This window comes from Lepisma saccharinum, chromosome 4 (genome assembly GCF_977018435.1).
Source record: "Lepisma saccharinum chromosome 4, izLepSacc3.1, whole genome shotgun sequence".
Taxonomy (NCBI): domain Eukaryota; kingdom Metazoa; phylum Arthropoda; class Insecta; order Zygentoma; family Lepismatidae; genus Lepisma; species Lepisma saccharinum.
In genome coordinates, this window is record NC_139232.1 from 101,305,294 (window position 1) to 101,326,680 (window position 21,387).

General features: G+C 39.1%; 1 protein-coding gene across 3 annotated transcripts in view; it reads right to left on the bottom strand.

Annotated features, from left to right (window-relative positions):
- Positions 1-21,387, bottom strand: part of LOC145986676 (putative fatty acyl-CoA reductase CG5065) — a 131,904-nt gene that overhangs the window by 86,923 nt on the left and 23,594 nt on the right. The window contains exon 1 of one of the 3 annotated variants that reach the window (XM_083120974.1): positions 7,159-7,243. The exons of the other annotated variants lie outside the window; for them this stretch is intronic. The gene's annotated coding sequence lies outside the window, so the exon portion shown is untranslated. Of the gene's footprint in view, positions 1-7,158; positions 7,244-21,387 lie in introns of those variants that run through there. 3 annotated transcript variants of the gene reach the window in all.

Here is a 21,387-nt window from a genome sequence, read left to right on the forward strand (position 1 = left end):
TGTTCTCCTTTATGCAGTAAACTTGGGGCGAAACTACATCCAATTAGAGTGTGGATTTGAAGGTCTCTGTGCTTAGCATTGGTTTGATGTTTGTTATTTGGCGTTGCTCTTCTGCCACTTTTGGCTAATCGCGACGATGAGGATGTGATGAAATTCATGAAGGGACACTCACAAAGAACACCCATGGACAGGTCGGAATTTGAACGAGGGCGTACCATTGGTTGATCACCAATGGTGTTTCAAGATACCGAAATATGTGTTTTAGAAATTCTGTAAAATCAAGGCGAAATAATTTAGTCTGACACTTTGGCATCACTACAGTGGACGGGTTGTGCCTGAGAAGCACGCAACAAGTCAAATGAATTGATTTTTCGTTTCTCCAATAGATGGTAGATGGATATAACTGTGTCACTCAGTCTATAGACCTTTCGTTGCGGTTGTCCCGAGTCAATTGTTCATAATCGTGAAGTTAGTCCATCAGCTGTCAGTGCGCGGGAAAGCATTGTTCTCGTTATGTGGCTGTCAGACACAACCCGTCAAGTAACGTAACAACAATTTCACCCGTGTACTGAAATGTTAACACTACAGTGTTAAAGAACTTAAAAATAATGATTTTCATGTTTCAATAATTATGTATCAATTAGTAATACACGTATTTCTTCGGGCCTCCCCGATGGCGCAGTGGTAGCGTCGTCGCCTTGTAATCAAGGGGTCCCGGGTTCGATACCCGGTGGAGGCACACAGTCGTTCGGATTCCACTTAAAACTGTAGGGCCAGTCCCGATTAGCCTTGCTGTGCATAGAGTGGACTTTAAACACCAACTCAATCAAAAAAATCATTCAATAAGTGAATATTAACAATAGTAATAAAGTGGATATGCGACACACTATGTTTGATTTTTGATTATGTTTATTTTACTTAGCTTTTCTGCCAGTTTGGCTATCACGAGGATGAGGATGAGGATGAGTGATGATAAGATGAAGGAACACTCACAAAGAACAGCATGACGAAGCTTGCATTCGAACCCGGAACTTCAAGAGTCGTAGCGCGCTGTGCTAGTCACTATGCCACACACACTTCGTTTTTGACTACATAAATCTATAAAAGACGTTTTCCCCCCGAAGAAATGCATATTGCACCTCTAGAAACACTGCATATAACTATTATCACACTATAATTATAATAATAAAAGACAAGTAAATGCCTAACGCAAATATCATTTCGTAAGAGCCCAGCTGACTTTCTAGCCATGCTGAATGAGCGAAAAACGAAAGACAGCGTTGGTGAATATCTTCTGGTGAGGCGTTGCACAATTGTATTTACCGAGGTACGTGCTTTGTAAGGCGGAAGGAGATGCGAGTGTTTTCGGACTCAGCGGAAAATAGCGGAAGAGTTTCTCTGGTATTTCAAGAGAGGCAATTTGTTACACGTGGGCCACGGATAACAGTGCGGTACACCACATTCTTGTTTTCTCTTCAAAGGTAAACAACAAGATGAGCCGTACTCTCTCTATGTTTTTTAGGCAGAGATATGAAGTAAACGTGGTTGAATGTTCTTCTCGAGTGAAGGCTCACGAGGGCGTTCCTTTTCGCACCGAACTGCAGCACAAGCCACGCCTTTCGATGTGTGATGTCACGAAATAAATAAAGATGAAAGTGTAGGAATAGGAAGGGAGGTTTCAGCCCGAAGTAACAAGCTACAAACTACAAGAAACAAGCGACACGCGACAGTGGGGTGTCACACCAATATGACGTGTGGTTCCTCGTGTCTGTATAACAGGCCCGTAGCTAGAATTGATCTTCAGGGGGGGGGACTCACGAGGTATCAAGTCCAATTTTCAAAAGTTTAACAGTATTAAATGAGGGTAAATTACGTGTGTGGGTGTCATTAAGTTATATGAATTTTAGAAATATCATACAGATACTACATTTTACTATATCTTTTAAGACATCGTTTCTTGGAAGTGTTAACTGCTACTGACATCATCCCTCACTACACATCCCATGATACTTTTGATACAGACATTTATATCACACAAGAAAAATTGCACAATATTCAATCATAGTGCCTACAATACATTCCACCCCCGGCGGAAGCAATGAAACTCCCCTTCGTTTCCAAAACATGGGAGCTGTTGACCTTTCACGCAGATGCGGAGGGAATTTGCATGATGACATCAAAGTCACAAATTTGTCTAAACGGGAGGTCGCAACAGGGGCAGCGAAGGTGCAGATAAAGAAGCTGCCCTGTGAAAGAACCTTCTAGAGTCTAGAGAAGACAACCTTCTAAATACTTGCCGCTACTTATACTTCTTCTTATAAATAAGATGAACAGATGTATTAGTTGTTGTTCATGTTCTGTGAATTTACCCTTCACGAAAGTTGTGAGCAAATAATATCTGCTGTCTACATTTTTACTCTTCACTGAAAACAATTACAGAAAATAGTTTTGCCTAATATCAGGGGCTGAAGGCGGTGCCAGGGGGGGGGGGCTGGCGGCAGTTCCAGGGGGGCTCAGCCCCCCCGGCCCCTGCCTGGCTACGGACCTGCTGTATAAAGGCATTCACTGATCGTGCGCAACAAAAAGACCGAGCCGACGCGATGCACGCCATTGATTGACACGCAAGCGACAAGCGTCATGTGCAGCTTGAAGCGCCATGCCCATACGAAAGGTTATATTTAATTCTGAAGGTTTGTTTCCAAGCGACAAACGTCGCTTGTGGCTTGTTACTTCGATCTAAAAGCAATTCTCACGTTGTGCATTAAAGGCCAGGTCTCAACCGGGTATCGAACCCGGGATCCCTTTATCTGCAGGGTACAGCGTTACCATTACGTCATCGGGGAGGATACACTAAAAGCTGACATGTTACCTGAAGACCTAGGTATGCATTTATGTATTTTTGTGTGTTTATACATACATACATACATACATACACACATACTGTCATCTGGTAATCAACGGGACCGGATTCGATACCCAGTAGAGTGGTTCGAAACCCGCTTTAAAATACAGGTCCAGTCCCGATTAGCCTTCCGTGCATAAAGTAGACTTAAAACTCAAACAACCTCGGCCATTTGTGGAGGTGATGGAGGGTGGTATTTGTAGGGGGGATGAGGGGGAATTCCCCCCCTCTGGATACTCGTGTCCCCCTCTCTGCTTGATAAATTTTATCCCTAGGGGGAAAACATATTATTGGTAATTTAGTTACTTTTTCGCACATCGACATTCAATTGCAACACTTTTCTGTCAGACAACTGGAAGCTCCATTTGGGGAATACAGATTCAGTAGCCTCAGGCGCTACTCTCGAACTGTCAAACAAGTGGCCAGGGTGGAAGATCACCTCTTTTCTTTCCCTTTTCTTCGTCCACGGAAATTGGCCGGAAAATGCAACTCCGATGAATGTGAAAGATACAAATGAGTTGTCACGTGACTCTTAACTTGTCACTATAGAACATCTGTATTTATATGAGTTGAACATAGCCTACCTACACAGAATTTTTGACGCGAGCGCGGTAGTACAAATAATCACGTTAAGTGATTTAGCTGAGTTATTAATTAGAAGACATTTGTTAGTGGCTGGAAGTTGCCAGAAAATAATCTCTCGTTTATTGCAAGATTGCAAGGTAAAGGCAAATCCATAACCAATTGGAGCACTTTACGTCATTATTACAACGCATCATGGAAGCACAGCGCCACATTTCAACCTGTTGGCGGGAAATTGAACTACTTTTTTATCGCCATCCTCGTCCCCGTGGTCTGCATAGTGGATTCACCACATTTCAGAGTTCTACGATGCCTCAAACAGGCTACAGAGGGCTCTGAGTTGGGTAACTTTAATTCTGGCCACACGGTAGTTTTTTCTAGAACCGTGTGCTTTTTTTTAAGAACAATGAGATAGAATTCGTTGTGAAGCTAGAATGATTCATTGATTGAGTTGGTGTTTTAAGTCCACTTTATGCACAGTAAGGCTAATCGGGACTGGACCTACAGTTGAAAGTGGGATCCGAACCACTATGTGCCTCCACCGGGGTGAAGCTAGAATGTTAGTGAAAAAGTTAGCATTACGAGTTCCAGACTCTCCAACATCAGGAATCTGCCTTCAAAATGAACGAAATCTGATAAATCTGGTGGCGGTGATAATTGTGTTAATCAAATCACTGAAAATTTGCAAGTGCATGTACACAAGAAGTCAGTAGCAGTAAAGTGGTGAGTTTCTTATGGTTGCTGGTTGCCCGTGAAAGATTTAAGAAATGGAAAAAATTACACGGTCGTGGCTTGATGTATCTAGTGATCACGTTACACGTGTATAATCTTTCAACGTCATTGAATTAAAACACATGGGCGAGTTGGAAGATGGTATCCTTTGTTGGAAATATTTTTCGGTAAAATATCATGATTAAAAATAAAGAAGATCATTTCCGCAACAACAATTGACCATGAAATTACGTACACAATGATTGCCGTTAGATATATAGTAGTGGTAATCACTATTGTCTTGTTTTCAAAGAGTCCCGGACTAATTAGGCGTAACTTGGGGGCCACTTACCCACCTAACAAATTTTCAGCTCTTGGGACCTGAGAAACAAGTTAATGAGTAATTTTTATGATCTCGCACATGTAACAGTAATTTAGCAAAGTAGTCTTGGCTGCTATTTTTATGGGGTAGAAAACATTTTGATTCTGCCCTCCCCCCTTCCCGCGCAAAGTTATGCCCAAGTTCGATTCAGATCCCCAAAAGTCCAAAAGTCATGTCCCAGACTAGATTTCTTGGGTTGTCGGTGTCAAATTCCCACTTTGAAAACTGTAGGCCAAGTCCCGATTAGCTGTTCTCATCATATAGTGACTTGGCCTTTTCTTTCTGTCAAGATATTATAAATTTAAATCGGCAATTTTTCAGCAATTATTAAAAAGTTTTTCTTCTTCTTCTTTCCGTTAAACGAAGTGTGTAGTGACTCCAATTACCATTAAAAGTTATCGAGGTACCTTTGCAAAGCATTATGTCATGCTGTCTCTAGAGAGTCAATAGACCCCCCCCCACACTGGGAATTTCTTAAAAACCACACTGAAGTGATGCGATCACCACCATGTTCCGGCCGCCTAAACAAACCCAGGCGCCCACTTATTAGAAGCTAGGTGAACCCCCAGACACAATCAATGGAGGGACATTGCTGAAAATAGTCTCCACTTGAAATCAACCAACCCAGGAGACGAACCCGGGACTCCGCGCGGAGGTTAAACGCCATACACGTTGAACCATCGAGGCTTACACACACAGACACAAACAAACACGTATGAAATCCTTAATCCGCCAGAAGTTTGAAGAGGTATGTTTGATAGTTCAGACATAGTCATTACAGTCTGGAAAGTTCCGTAACTGTTTACAATAAATGTTTACTCCGCAACTCAAACATTCCACGATTTGCTGTTGCAAAAATAAACGTCTTGAAGAGATATCACTCGTCTATCGTTGGAAAACATTGCAATTACCTAATTACGACACTGGGAATATACGTATATTTTAATTTATCGTGTTAAGTCATGCATTTTCAAACAAGAAAAGTCAAATCGGCAAAATCACTAAAGTTATTGTTTATCTTTCAAGTTAGAGTTATAGTCAGCAACTTCCTTAGAAATCTCTCAAGAACAACAATGTTGAACTTCTATTATTAACTAATGTAAACAGTGCTCGGAAGAATTACTACTTTTACATCTTCCCAATGTCTCGACGGATTTCACATGTCTTTCTATGGTGTTGCATTTTCATATCTCGTGGCTATTCTGCCGCTTTTGCCTGAACACGACGATGAGGATGAATAATGATTGTTTAATGATTATCTACAAACACAGTGCCTGGGCACCGGAGTGGCGCTAAACTAATAACATTTAATGTTAGCAGAGCAGGTCCCTGGTAGGTTTAGGGCTTGATACAAATACTAAGTCTATTGGGAAGAGAATATGAATGTTCTTTGCTGTGTGTGAATTATATATTATGATCTAGTGTATATAGAGGGATGTGTTAGGTTTGAGTGTAAGGCAAGGATTTAAATCCCGACATACGCAAGAAGAAATTTGAATATATTAATCGTCTTACAATTTTTAATGATTAAGAACATATCTCTGCAAGATGAGTCTGCTTTACTGTTAGTCTGTTTTGTTCACTTTTAAGTCCACTTTATGCTCAGATAAGCTAATCGGAAATGGACCTACAGTTTAAAGTGGGATTCGAAAGACTGTGCTGCCGACCTCGGTGACGGAGTTGTTAGCACTGTGCACTACGACAGCAGGGGATCCGAGTTCGAATCGCAACCTGGCATGGGTGTTCATTGTGAGTGTCCCTTCATCAATTTCATCATATCATCATCCATCCTAATTTTCGCAATTAGCTAAAAGTAGCAGAATAACGAAGTGAAATAATGCAAATCAATCAATCAATCAAACATTGTGGAATGAGATCGAATCTGGTACCCTTTGATTACCACTACACCATTAGGGAAACCCATACTATTCGTTTGAGTTTTTAAGTCCATTTTATGCACAGATAGGCTAATCGGGACTGGAACTATCGTTTAAAGTTGAATCCAAGCTACTGGAACCTGTGCCTCAACTGCAAATTGAACACGGGGCCCCTTGATTACAAAGCGACAATTTTATCACTACGCCACCGGGGAGGCCTCAGTCATAGTTCGTAATCAAATCACAATTCATAAAACAAAGCCTGGGCTAGGATTATGAGATGTGAGATGACAACCAATAACAAATAAACGTATTTGGCTAATCATGAAGACTAGGATTAAGTGGCGATTAGACGATATGAGCGAGACGACAGTCATCAACACACGTGGAAAGAACTTATGTCCATGGTCTCATTCTTATCTGTTGATAGAGTGTGCTTAGTGAAAGAAAGGTTTACATTTGAGTTCATCGGCAGGAGGACTCACGCCTTACATGATGTGACGAAATACAAAGCACACACACACACAGAGAGAGAGAGAGAAAGCAACTGGGATTCAAACCAAGTCCCTCTGTGATCTCAGCGCCAAGCTGTCACTTCGCAGACTCGCAAATCCAAACAATCAAGAGTATCACCGAAACTGGTCAAGACACGCGAAACATGCTAACATTGGCAACAGTAAGTCTTGACGAGCGATCCTACCTACCGTAAGTACACACAGCACTATCGACCACTGAAGAGTAGGAGCTGTTACTTCTGCGAGCTGGACCTAACCGACTGAAATGGAACGTTGTATCAGACTAGAAAGTGCCCGCGGAGCAAGCGTGAAGTCCAAGGTAACATCTTGGTATCCGGAAGAGTGTGATTCGCGAACTTGTCCTGGTCGAAGGCCATCTGCAAATTACCTCCTTCTTTCGGGCTTTTGATACACTGTACTTTACTACGCATAGCACCCACGTGGAATTAAAATATACATCCCAGAGTATCGGCAATAATGTGCAAAATAGTAATGAAGGGCATGCAGCAATTGAGAGAAATGTTCCGACAAAAATGGTACCAGATGTATATAACTCGAAATGCGTCTTCCCTGGTGCATTGGTCAGCATATGTCTCTGTGGAATCAGAGGTTGTTCGATCTTCAATTTCATCTTGCATCCTCATCGTCGCGATGGAACCAAAGCAAGATAAGAGTGACGATGGAATTTGTTACGTTGACCAGGCGTACCAACCTTACCAAAAAGGTAAGAAGGTTCAATAAGGGTCGTTTTTGTAGTTTTCTTTATTTTACATTGCTTTTTCCTCACTTTTGGCCAGATCGCGACAATGAAGATAAATGATGGATGGATGAAATCGCGCAAATACATGCACAGGATCCAAAATGTGACAATTGACCGCAGTAACACATTAAAGTGCATAAAATGCTAAAGATGCACTTTAGTGCGTCAAATGACACTTTTATCAGTTGCTGTTCCGTGTGATGCACTAAAAATACATCAAATAGAGAACCGTTCAAAATGCTGTCTGATTGACTGAAACTGCAACTTTTCTTGTTCAAACTACTTCTTGCATAGTTGAAATTGCTTCCAACTAAGTGAAGTTACAACTCTCGTGGTTCAAATTAGAGAATGTATTGTTGAAATTGCTGCCTCTTCATTGAAACTACATCTTTCGTTGTTCAAAACTAACTTATAGCCTGTATAGTTGCAATTGCCACATCTTCATTGAAACTACAATGCCCATTGCTGAAATTACAGTTTACGAAGTTGTAATTACTACCAGCTCGATTGAAATTACCGATAAATAAATTGGCTCTAATATAATTGAAATTACTGCCTCTTTATTGAAACTACAGCCCTCCTTGTTCACACTACAGCTTGCAACGTTGGAATTATTGCCTGCTCGATTGAAACTACCGATAAATAATTGTGGCTCAAATTAACACTTCTAGAGCACAACTATGTTCGAATCAAGACTGTGCTCCTTGTAGAATCATAGTTTCAACTATCGCCGGTTCTATTGTAAGCTCCTATCGTAATTCAACGTTGATTATTCCCGTATCAAGCACCAAAAAAACATTATTGTAATTGGAATTAACCAGTTAGCAACATAATGTCAGGTATGCAACCGATGTAGTCACGAAGGCTGCATATGATAAAATGATATGAAATAGCAAATTGGAACAACAAGCAGATTACTATGGCCTTGTCTATGACTTCAGTGTGTTACGTCCTTGCACATTTTCGTAACATTGCATTATAATTATAAATGTACATGTTGAAAGGTAAAAGATTTAGTATCACCTTGATTTCTTAATAATATTTATAAATTTTCATTTTGTATGACTCAGTTTGTGACGTAAACGTGAACTCACCAGTCAGGATGCTTATGATCTAATGAATCAACCTTTATGATGTAATGTACTAATGAAGTCAGCTCGTTTATCGAAATATGCATAATTCTATGATGTAAACATAAACTCGCCAATCTAGGATTACCAATGTTAATGAACTACTCAAATTGTGATTAGATAATGTCAAAAAAAAGAATGGCGAAACGTTTAAATTTGTAATTTTCCAAAATGTAAGAAGATTTATCAACGTTAAAGAAATAATTTGTTAACTCAAATGAATATGTAAACTTTCTTTGTAAATTACTCAAAACAGAACTATGCATATTCCAAATATCTATCTGTTATAATTCAGAATATTGTATCAAAAGTTACCTAAATGCCGGATTTCGAGGCTGGGAACTTGACGACGCATTTTGACTTGAAAGGAAATTTCAGTCTAGGAAGAAGTGAACAGGTTTACGGCGCTCTTCTGTAAAACCTAGATTTCGGCCACCTCAGCGTTGATCTCCGAACTAGTATATTTTTATCTACGAGAAACCATACTCAAGTTCCTGTTTTCGGGTTACCTACGTACCCGTTGTAAGTATCCCAGTGAAAAAATAAACATTTATCTATAAAATAAACAACCGTGGTTGGATTTTTCTTAAACCTACCTTGAGATGGGTTTCATTGAAGACCATTAAGAGTCTTGATGTCCACGACTACTGGATTAAGGGTAAGAAGAGTTGCCAGGAACTTAACAAGGGTTAATACTAATGGAGACTGCACAAGAAGAAATGTGTGTGTGTGTGTGTGTGTGTATAAATCCTGTTCGTATCTGCACTTTTGTTAAATTTACGTCACTTTTGGCCAATGTACAACTCAAAACCAGATAAAGTTCTAAGTATCATTCCGTCGTTTTGACACTTTTAATAAACAGCTTTTCTTTACATAGATTTCCAAGAGCAGAGATCATCACAATGTAGTGTAATAGCTTCAGGGTGCTCTTAATTCTGTTGGATAGGGAGATAATGTGGATTTTTTTCTTGTTTGGTTACTAAAAAATAAGATTCTTTGAACGACAGCATTTTGCAGCTGATATATAATTAAATTCTGATCAACGTATTTAAGGGGGGTAGTGTTCAACCTCCCAACCCACCTTCGTTCCCGCGTAACTGCTAGTGGCTAAGGCAGTACGCCCCTGGTGCACTTTATGCACAGTTAGGCTAATCTGGACTGTACATACAGTTTAAAGTGGGATCCGAACTACTACGTGCCTCCACAGGGTATCGAACCCGGGAACTAGTTTATGGTACTGGTGCACATGCTCGAAGAATGTAGAACCATTTCACTTTCGTAGAAGGAAACGTATCACGCAAGGAAATCTTGTTTTTTTTTTCCACTACCAAAATTTCATTTTTTTTTCCTTCCTGGATCACTCGCTGTCCAGAAAACAAGTGGATTCCTTGTTAGAGCCTAACCATAGCGGAATGAGGTTGCGCCTTGGAGGACTAGGACACGTTACGACACGTGCAGACGGAAGGTCAAGATTTTTCGCGTTGCTTGAAGGTCGTGATCGCATGTTTCCTGTTCGCTTCTTACGGCTAGACCCTATGCAATGTGTTATGACTTATGAATGAGGAATGTGCATTGCCTCGTCACAAATGCGTGGTACACATGATTGAGCCTTTTCTATGTCAGTTAACGAAGCAAACAACAATGTCGGTGCCTTTTTTTGCAAAAGTCACAGCCATAGCTGTGTTTCACTTTTCTTCAGTATTTTTTTTTCTAAAATTTTTGTATTTATCTTTTCAAGAATCGATACGAGATCGAGACGAGAGTGAAGCAGACATCAACTCGAGACAAGATCGAGAAGGATGGGAGAACAACACATACTAAAGCTCGCCCGTTGAATAGACTTGCATAGTAAGTCAGACTTCTTCAGTCACGACATTTGTCACAATCTCGTGTCGGCTACAGCCGGATTGCGCACACATTTCCGGTTTTATCAGTGGTATCTGATAAGCCGTTGACAAGCTGTCACAGTGTACAGGATTGCGCAGGATAAAAATGAGGCGATGTTGTCAGATGTAAAATGTTCTCAAGCCGTTCTCACTTCTAATGTGTTTGTTGGTGTGTGTGTGTGTGGACTTACAAGTGTTTTTGCAGTCATTAACCTAACCTAACCTAACTTTTGAGTTTGAATAAATTGGTATGATTTACTATTTTATTTCTAATTTCTCTCTCTCTTCTTGTCTAAAGAAAAAAACAGTTTTGTGCACAGACTTTAAAGCTATCACAGTGGCAACGTTGTATCAAAATCTGTGCGCAAAGCAGGTCAGTGAGATTTGTGCGCAATCCTGGATCTAAAGTGTGCGCAATTCGGTTGCTGCGCTCGTGTCTGTACTATATCTACTTGTACTCTGATCTATCTCCAGGATCACATCCCATTTCGCCTAATCCCGTTTCGCCTGATGGCTTATTAACATCCGTCATTCAGATCTGACTACTGTCCGGCATTTTAGGCGAAATGGATATCGCGTATCGCCTAATACCATTTCGCCTAAATGGTTGGAATGGAAATATTGCAAGTGAGGGAAATTTTGATGGTCTGTAACGTAGCTAACGCACGGTGATAAAACATAAACACCAAACAATTCGGAACAAGTGCCGATGCTAATTACGAACAGTTACATGAGCCAAATAGTTAGCAATGTAACAGCCTTAGTCGTATGCTAAGCGCTAATTAAGGTGAGGTTGGGTTAATTTAGATTAAATTAGGTTCTTATATCTATTATATTATTAACTAAACATAACCTAACCTTAAGCGCTAATTAAGGATGAATGAACATAACAGAGCACGTATCTTTCTGCTGAGAGACAGTTAAATTTCCCCCATGTGAAATAGTGTATTTCCCTTTCTGAGACAGACCCATCTCTACTCATTGGCAGAGTCTTATCCAAACTTTTCCAACTGGCTAGTGTATACAGATTATACAGGCTAAGTTTGCACCAAAATGACCATAAATTGAACTTTTGACAGAATCTGTAGGTGTTGGAGAAAATCTGGTGGTGTTTCTACGACTGAAGTTCCCACTTTCCCGCCGATAAAAAAAACAAACTGAAAGAGTAACCGATGCGTATATTCATACGGTAATCAATATACATTTGTCATATCTACTCACCTAAGTCTTCAGTGGATACGTAGAATGTAGTACGCAGCAATTTCAGAATACCATAATAAGTACCATCAAGAGCGGTGCAGCAAAATGCATTATATGAAGTTTTCGCTTGCTACATTTTACTTTATAAAGTGGTAGCTAAGCCTAAACTGGACCTCCGTTCTGATTGGCTATTTAACTATGTTGTGTACCAATGTATGGGAGGTAATTATATGTTTCACCAGGCATATGAGATTATACGATCGAGTCTGATCATAAAGCATGAATTTGTGCACTGGCATGATCTTCACCTGCATTTTTTTTTTACTCCAGACGTTGCAAGAGAATTCCTTGTAGTGAATGCCAAATGCTGTAAAGTTTGATTACCAAGGATTAAAAGGTCATTTTGCAACTCACATTGCATCAGATTTCTCGCGCATGAATCCGAAATCATGTGTGTTACGACATGTTGATGTGCCATGGCGAAAGATGGCTTTGTTATCCTCTGCAGTTTCTGTCCATGCACTGATGCACTGCCGGTGTCAAAAAGGTCTTCCATGGCGCAATGGCAGATGTACCAAGCGGAAACAAGCATGGAGCTGTGTTTAGGGCACCAGGAAATTCGGACATCAATGAAAAACGTTGCCACATTCTACTGACTAGTACAGATACACCGTGAACATTCAATCTGCAACTGTTTAGCAGTTTTAGTCTCTGAGATACTGACTGCAGAGTAGCTGTGATAAACAAAATGTTCGTTCGGATATTCATTCAGGAAACAGGCTCTAATTTATCAGCCTTCTCCACGTGCCATCATGGTGTTCTTGTCTGTTACATAGGTAATAAGGAAATTTTAGGAATCCATCTCAATCTCTAGGGACATCAATACTAGAAAAAAAAATATAGGTTTCAATTCTGTACATCCACCATCTTGTAAAATGTTCGCAATGTCTACCTTCATGAGGTCCCCTTCTGAAACGACTTCTGTCTGATTGAGTGATTGTTGTTATTTAGCGTCGCTTTTCTTCCACTTTTGGCTAATCGCGACGATGGGGACGAGTGATGACGTTTTGAAATTGTTAAAGAACAGGAAGAGATGATGAATAACCCACAAAAACACCCATGGCCTGGCCCAGTGCTCGAAGTGAGGGGGGATGATATCCCTAAGTTAGCGATAGTTTTGCAAAGCATCCCACTGTCTCATTTACACCATATTAAACTACAAGGGCATCCCTCCAGTTAACCCCAAGACTCGATCAACCATTCATCCAGTGAATATCTTCCACTTCAGGCTCTGTCCAGGTAGGGATTCAAACCTTGCAACATAGTGCGCTGTGCTACCCACTACAGCACCGAGATAGGCTGAAATACCTTCATGTGTGTAAATCTACATCTTATTTAAGTGGCTACTTTCTATCTGCAAGTGCAGTATTTTTAGTGTACAGTACAACCCGTACTATAACGTTGTCGCATTGGAATAAATCATTTTCAGGCTTAATTGAAGATACGTTGGTCGCATACCACTTTCTAAATTGTAGGCCCATTCCTGATTTGCCTGGGCGTAACAATTTTTTACAAGTGATTAGGTAGTGAATGAGATCGCGCGGTTTTTTATATATATATGCATTAACTAGGCTCTCTTTACCGGCTAAATCATTATATATTTCTAGCTGTAATAGCTCAGGAGGTATCTACAGTCGGCACGGAAATATACAGCTAACAATAAAAAAAACAGCAATATAAAATAATAAGGGGTGTCTCAGAAATATTTTCGTTTTTGAATCCGCCCTCTGGGGCAATTCGCGCATTACGGAGAAATGAGATAGATCGCAAACGCTTGGCAACATTGTTAATATTTAGTTGCCATGGAGGGCTTTACGGGACAGCAACGTGCTTTTTGTGTTTGTACGTTTTATAAAAATAATGATTCTTATGTTGTGAGTCGTTTGTGCCGGCATCATTATAACCTGGCACGAATGAGAGACGTCCCAACCGCAAATTTAATTAAATATAGGGTGAGAAAGTTTGAAAACACTGGAAGCACTATGACGAGCAAACCGCCGGGACGTCCAAGTTCATCAAGATCGAACAGAAACGTTGACAGTGTGCGCCAGTCTGTTATTAAGGATCCTCACCAATCTGTAACTTCTGAGCTCTACTGTCCAAGAATAATTGAATGTGAAAACATGAACGGTCACCATTTGTCCAATACTATTTTCCACAAATAAAAATTTAATCTTTAAGCTTTCTTTTGGTAATACATTTATCTTTATACTAACTAACTAACTAACTAATTAACTCCCTAGCCTTCTTAAACCCGAAGGTCCATAGCTGCAGCAACACAGGCCTTCCATCTTTCCCTATCTTGAGCAAGTTCTATATACTCTTTTCCATCTCTACCGATTTCCCTTAGGTCCATCTCAACGTTGTCCCTCCATCTTCTTCTTGGCCTTCCTACAGGTCTCTTACCATCAGGTTTCCCAACAAGAATCCTGTAAACTCCTCTTTCCTCTCCCATTCGTGCCACATGGCCTGCCCACCTAAGTCTTCTTGATTTAATTATTCTAATAATATCTGGACATGAATACAAATTATGTAGTTCTAAATTATGTAACCTTCTCCACTCACCTGTCTCCTCATCCCTTTTAGGTCCAAAGATTTTCCTAAGGATCTTATTTTCAAATACTCTCAATTTATGTTCCTCTTTCAATGTAAGGGACCAAGTTTCACATCGATATAATACTACAGGCAAAATTACTGTTTTGTATACTTTAACTTTTAGTTTCTTAGATATTAAACGAGAAGACAAAAGTTTATGAAGAGAGAAGTAACATACATTTTTCAAAACTGCTAAAAAGATAGGTTTGGAAGTTAACAAAGAGAAAACTAAATATATGCTTACAGGTCTTTATACAAAAAATTTAAATATTTCTGAGACACCCTTTATATGAGGCGTTGCGGATACAAAGGACGAACTCAACAAAGTACATCTTGAGGAAAATTCGTTTCAAGTTGTGAGGCACTGGACAAACTCAACAAAAAACTTTCGAAATCACACAGGAAACTTTCCGCTCTATTCTTATCACGTTTTTGTGGAGTTCGCACTACGCCTGACAACTTGAAACGCATTTCCCTCACAAGCAGGGGCGCCGACTTATCAAAATTATTGGGGGGGGGCTCTGATGACTGAAATAAATGAATGAATGACTTACTCCCTTTTTAAAAAATAAAAATTACGTCTTCGTATAGCAGTTTTTAAGCAGCTATTATATTCTTCATGCAAATGAAATGTGACATGAAAAATGTTTAGAAAATGTTTCAAAGTCTCTTTATGTCTTTTGTGTCTGTTCATTTGTTTTTTATACAACATTTTTATTCAAAATTATGTATTGACATTAAGAGACCAACCTAACACTTTTATGCCGGCCTTGGTAGCCGAGCGTGTTGGGTGGTCGACTCAACTCGCTTTGATCCAGAGGTCTCGGGTTCGAGCCCCAGCGAGGGCATGGGTGTGTTTTAATGTCCGCAACAGACATGTGATGGGTTGCAAATAACCTTAGTGTGGACGTACCCATAAAATAACGAATATTTAACAGTTTTATTTAATTATTTACATAAATGCTAACACAAATCGCAGGAAAATAGTTTTACTTTTTTGTTCTTGCTACAATATTTTACTTTTTAAATTTAATTTTGCCATAATGAAAAAAAATAGCATGTACACTAAGATATAAAGTGACATACACAACAAAAGCATATGAACATGATATCAAAATAAACCAAAAGTTTCTCTACGCACTGAGTTATTTCTTTATGAACTCATTAACGTGCGGTCTCAGGTCCAAATTATCAAGCACAGTTTGATGTATGTGGAGTACAGCTAAGCTGCTTAGTCTCTTCTGCCCCATTGTAGATCTCAAATATGTCTTTAGTCAGCGCATAGCACTGAATGACCTTTCGGCTGTGGCTGTCGTCACTGGCACAGTGCGGAGGACCATCATGAATTTGGCAACTTCAGGCAGAAGCTCCTGAAGAAACTTCCTTATGTCACGCATGGTAGTTAGAACCACTTTCTTCTGTTTGGCGATATCACCAAGCATGGACATGTGTAAGGAGAGCTATCGGCATCCAAATCTTGGCGCAAGAATTCTCGCGTTTGCTGAAAGTTTGTTGTTCAACTGTTCACAGTTGAGATGCATTCTACCTCTATGTCTGTTATTTTTTGTAGTCCCGTTGATTCATGTCCTTGTTTAACACATGATTTTGCTGTGTCACACACGTCAGTGTATATTGATTTTTAGTACTATTTTGGAGTGTAGAACTTGTGATGTTTGGCAGCATAAGGATTTTCAAGTCTCTTAGGGACGTCACGTTGCCGGGGCAATTCTAGCTCATCAACGAGGCTGGGTTTGCTCTCTGTGCATTTCTGCCAGAACTACTCAAAACACATTCGCTTTTCTTGAAAGATGTCCGTCAAGTATTTTAGTTTTGATTCCACTTCTGTAGCACCAATCCGTGGAGACTGAATCTTACAGTTTACCTCTTCTATTGGACCCATCACATTGCAGTAGAGGGAGAGAAGGAAAAATGTCTTGAAGTGAAGCATTGTTTCCAGGTATCCAGCACATTTTGATGCTGCGTCAGTAGAATCTTCTTCAGAAAATTTCTCAAGAAATTTGAGAAGGTTTTCATAGTTCCTTAAGATCTGTTGCATACTGGAGGCTCTCAACGTCCACCGACGAGGGCAAAGTGGACGCAGTCCAGTATGGCCAGCCTTCTCATTTACATCAATAATATTCCTAAATATTTGCATTGTTTTAGGGGATTCCCAAACAGTCTTTAACAAGTCGTTGGCTATATTCATTTTGTCTCTGATTAATATATGTCTAATAGTAAATAATAATTATATACTTAGTATATAGTAATAAGTCATGTGTTTTGCTGTCTCCGGTCACAGCCCCCCAAAGTTGATGGTTTAGCGGTCTCAGCCCCCCAAAGTTGATGGTCTAGAACATTTCAAATGTGTATTTAAAGTTAAGTTCATGTGGCACAATTCAGAGTAAACTTTACAAGAGAAGAAAAATAATGCAATAGATCCTCTTAAGCAAAATTATTTTGGGGGCCTCTGCCCCCACATCATTAACATTGGGGGGGGGGGGTGGCTCGAGCCGCCCTAAGCCCCATAGAGTCGGCGCCTATGCAGTCACAACGTACGTTTGTTTGTTCGCCCTTCGTATCCGCAACGCCTCATATGTGCTTTCATATCCAAGTATAAAATGGAGACTCTAAAGTCAACGTGAGTATAGACGAATTATATTTCTACGAGCCCTTGGCTACAGTTACAACTTGGAAGTGAATCATTCAAGAATATTCCACAAGTCGGACAGTGTTACAAGGTCATATTAAAAGTGCCTAAACTATCAAGAAACCTGCTAAAATTAGCGCTAGCAGTGAATTTCTGGAAGTAGAAAGTTGAAGAAGAAAGAAAAAGAGTGTCTCATATTTCTGCTAAATGAATTTTTCTTTGCATTACATTTTTTGTTAGTTTGCAACCAAACGCTAAAATGCAAACAACAAAACATTGCTGAATTCTACACAGTAGCTATTTCACATATATTAGTTATAAAAGGTAACCTTCAATGCAGAAAAATTGAAACAAATATTTTTTTTCAAATCTTCCACTTGATACTGAAGGACAGTTTGCATGAGATTAAACGTCTTGTATATTACACAGGGAAACAGTGGCGTACCCAGAAATCTTGTAAGGGTAGATCTGGCCGAAAGGAGTTTCTTGACTTTATTATCAGTAGAGCTCGGAAGTTGAAGACATATAAATTGCCAAAAGAAAATCTATAAAAAGACCTAAAAATATCAAAAAAGAACCTAAAAAACGGAAAACAAGGACGTATAAATATGATCCAAATTAATTAATGACTTCAGTTTTAATTACATATTTTATGAATAAAAAAATACAAAATTCTGGTGGTATGGAACACACAGTGCGAAAAAAACTATATGAATTAAATGCATCTTCTTTCAGACTTTATATAATTTTTAGATTACCATAATTTGAAAAATCATATTTGGCCTAACCACACTAGGGTTACAGAAATAGGACTTCGGATCCTATTTCAGTCGTCCAAAAATGTTTTTTTCTCTCGTTTCAGGGATGATTCTAATATATTTCTTTCTTTCTTTTTTTATTTCTTTACTACAGAAAGGATGTTTAAGAGGTGATGAACTGATGATGATTCGAATTGAGAATGGGCAGTAAAAACGTAGTCGAAAGAAGGTGAAGTTGAAAAAAAAGCCGTTAAGACCTAAAACAAGGCTTAAAAAGGACCAATAAGCCAAAAACGCCGAAAAAGGCAAAAAAGGACAAATAAAACCCACATTTTTCTGGCCTACAATGACCAAAAATGAACATATATTATGTTGGGCCTCGTCTTGGGACACTAGGAAGAAAAATGATTTTTCCTCATATTCCAAGCCCTAATTATTAGGCTACTAATCGGAGAGGCTGAAAAGGTAGCTCCGTCCGTCCGTCCGTCCCCGTTTCTCAGAAACCATCAGTTCTATAAAGATAAAATGTGGTGGGGTGAAAGGGCTTCACTGAAGGCACTCAAATGTCAATTTCTCTACCGCGTAGTACACCCTGAGCCGACGAATTTAGCACCAGGACCCACAGCCAGGAAAGTTCCCTGTGGGGTTTATATTGTGTCGTCCATACGCGTTTGTGATTGTCCCTTCATCCATTTCATCTTATCACCATTCATCTTCATCGTGGCCATTACCCAAAATGCCCTTTTTGATGATAACGTCATCACCTGGTTTCGAAACCCGCGGCAGGTACATAGTGGTTCGGATACAACTTTAAACTGTAGGTCCAGTGCCGACAAATCAAGAGGGTAGGAGAGCGAGCTCCGAAACCAGAGGTCCTTGTTTCGAATCGTGTAAGGTTTTCAACAAAGTTCAACACTACCAATACACTTTCATTCTAATATTTATCAAGAAAATGTGCCCATTGTATTTTGACACCGTGGATCAGAGCTGGAGGAATTATAACGCAATTACAAGTAACATCTATTTTCTTTTTTTAGGAATTCCAACTGTAGCTACTCTTAAAAGTAATGGAGTTACTTTCTTGCAATAGAAGTAACTTTAACAACAGTTAATTTACGACACATAGATTGTTAACTTGAGAATTTGTAACGTGGGCATATAATTAAAATTGACATCTCTGTTTCCTTCTCTGGACATTCAATATAGAACATCCACGCTTCATTTGCAATTTTGTTATTCTTCTGTGTTTTCGGTGTATTGTTGCATTAATTTGGAACAAGGTAGTGGAGCTAGACAGAAGTAATTGTTTAATAAGAAGAAGTGTGCAAAGCTGACTTCTTGTTGCATCACTATTATGTCGCAATAAAATGTGAAAATTTATATTACGTACCAGAAACATAAATAAAAAAGCATATGTCTTCATACATTTATTTGATCACAATTAATTGCGTGTAATTTGTTTGCAAGAAATTTCCAGGAAATAGCTGTGAAAAAACTACAGTTACTTTTCAAGTATTAGCAGGGGCGCCGACTTGTCAAAATTATTGGGGGGATTACTTTCTTGCAATAGAAGTAACTTTAACAACAAAAGTAATTATTGGGGGGGGGGGCTCTGATCACTGAAATAAATGAATGAATGACTCACTCCCTCCCTTTTTTAAAAATAAAAATTACGTCTTCGTATAGCAGTTTTTAAGCAGCTATTATATTCCTCATGCAAATGAAATGTAACATGAGAAACGTTTGTAAAATGTTTCAAACTCTCTTCATGTCTTCTGTGGCGGCTCATTTGTTCTTTAGATAACAATTAACATTTTTATTTAAAAGTAGGCTATGTATTTACATTAAGAGGCCAACATAACAGTTTTATGGCGGCCTCGGTAGACGAACGTGTTGGGTGGTCGACTCAACTCGCTTTGATCCGTCCCGGCGAGGGCATGGGTGTTTTTTTAAATGTCCGCAACAGACTTGTAAAGAAAGGAAATGTGACGGGTGCAAATAACCTTACGTTGACGTACCCATAAAAATAACGAATATTTACAATATTTAACTGTTTTATTTAAATATTTACATAAATGCTAACACAAATCGCAGGAAAATTAGTTTTACTTTTCTTGTTCTTGCTACAACATTTTACTTTTTAAATTTAATTTTGCAATAATAAAAAAACACAATACGCTGCACTTTAGCAATAATGCCTTTGATCATATCCGTTCCCGCTTTGGCAATACAGACTTTTCATAAGCTTTCCTTGTGTACTTTACTGCAAGCCAGTGTTAAATAAACTCAAAGACTTTAGAATCTTTGGACTAGAGGAAGAGATTTCGAGGATAACTAAATATCGTACATATCAATATTGCCTGAAAGTCGTGTTTACGACGTCAAATTGTTCAGAATTCACTAAACAACATACTGGTATAATTGTCATATGACCTCGTTATTTTGAAACTCTTTTTAGTAAAAATATTAACAATACTCATAATTATATACTTAGTATATAGCAATAAGTCATGTGTTTTGCTGTCTCCGGTCATACCCCCTCCCCAATTTGATGGTTTAGCGGGCTCAGCCCCCAAAGTTGATAGTCTAGAACATTTCAAATGTGTATTTAAAGTTAACTTCATGTTGCACAATTCAGAGTAAACTTTACAAGAGAAGCAAAATAATACATTAGATCCTCTTAAGCAAAATTATTTGAGGGACTCTGCCCCCACATCATTAACATTGGGGGGGCTCGAGCTCCCCCAAGCCCCATGGAGTCGGCGCCTATGAGTACTTAAATTGAGTAACTGTAACTCAGTTACTTTTTGAACGAAGTAAGTGTAACTTAGTTACTTTTAAAAAGTAAATTTTCGAATACTGGTTAATACACAAGAGAGGTTTTACAGTGTATAAATAATAGCTGGACAGCACTGAGTATAAAGAGTGAAAACTTACTTACTGATGTATGATACTACTTACTTCAAGACTTACTTCACGATCTTATCGTTCGTGCTTCGTAAAAGCCAAAGATTGACTAAACAAGAAGGATTAGAACTACAGCCCGCTATTGTGATACTTATAAGAATTGAGCTAAGATATATCCATTGTTGGGCATGCTGTTATACGTATTATGTGTTTCCAAAGAACTGTCGTAACAAAGCATGAAACAAAATTAATAACCTTGGCAATAATCTTGATAAATTTTTCAAACCAGTGATGAAGGGTTTGCTGCCATGACTCCTTAACATGCAGAACTTGTATTTGCACCTTATATTACTTCAGCATGCAATTCAGGGCTGCAGGGCATTCAATTCAAAATAGCTATTATGCCACATTCTTATACTGACCTTGAAGAAGTATTATTGCAATGAAGATGTTTTTTCGAAATAGAAAACTAAAT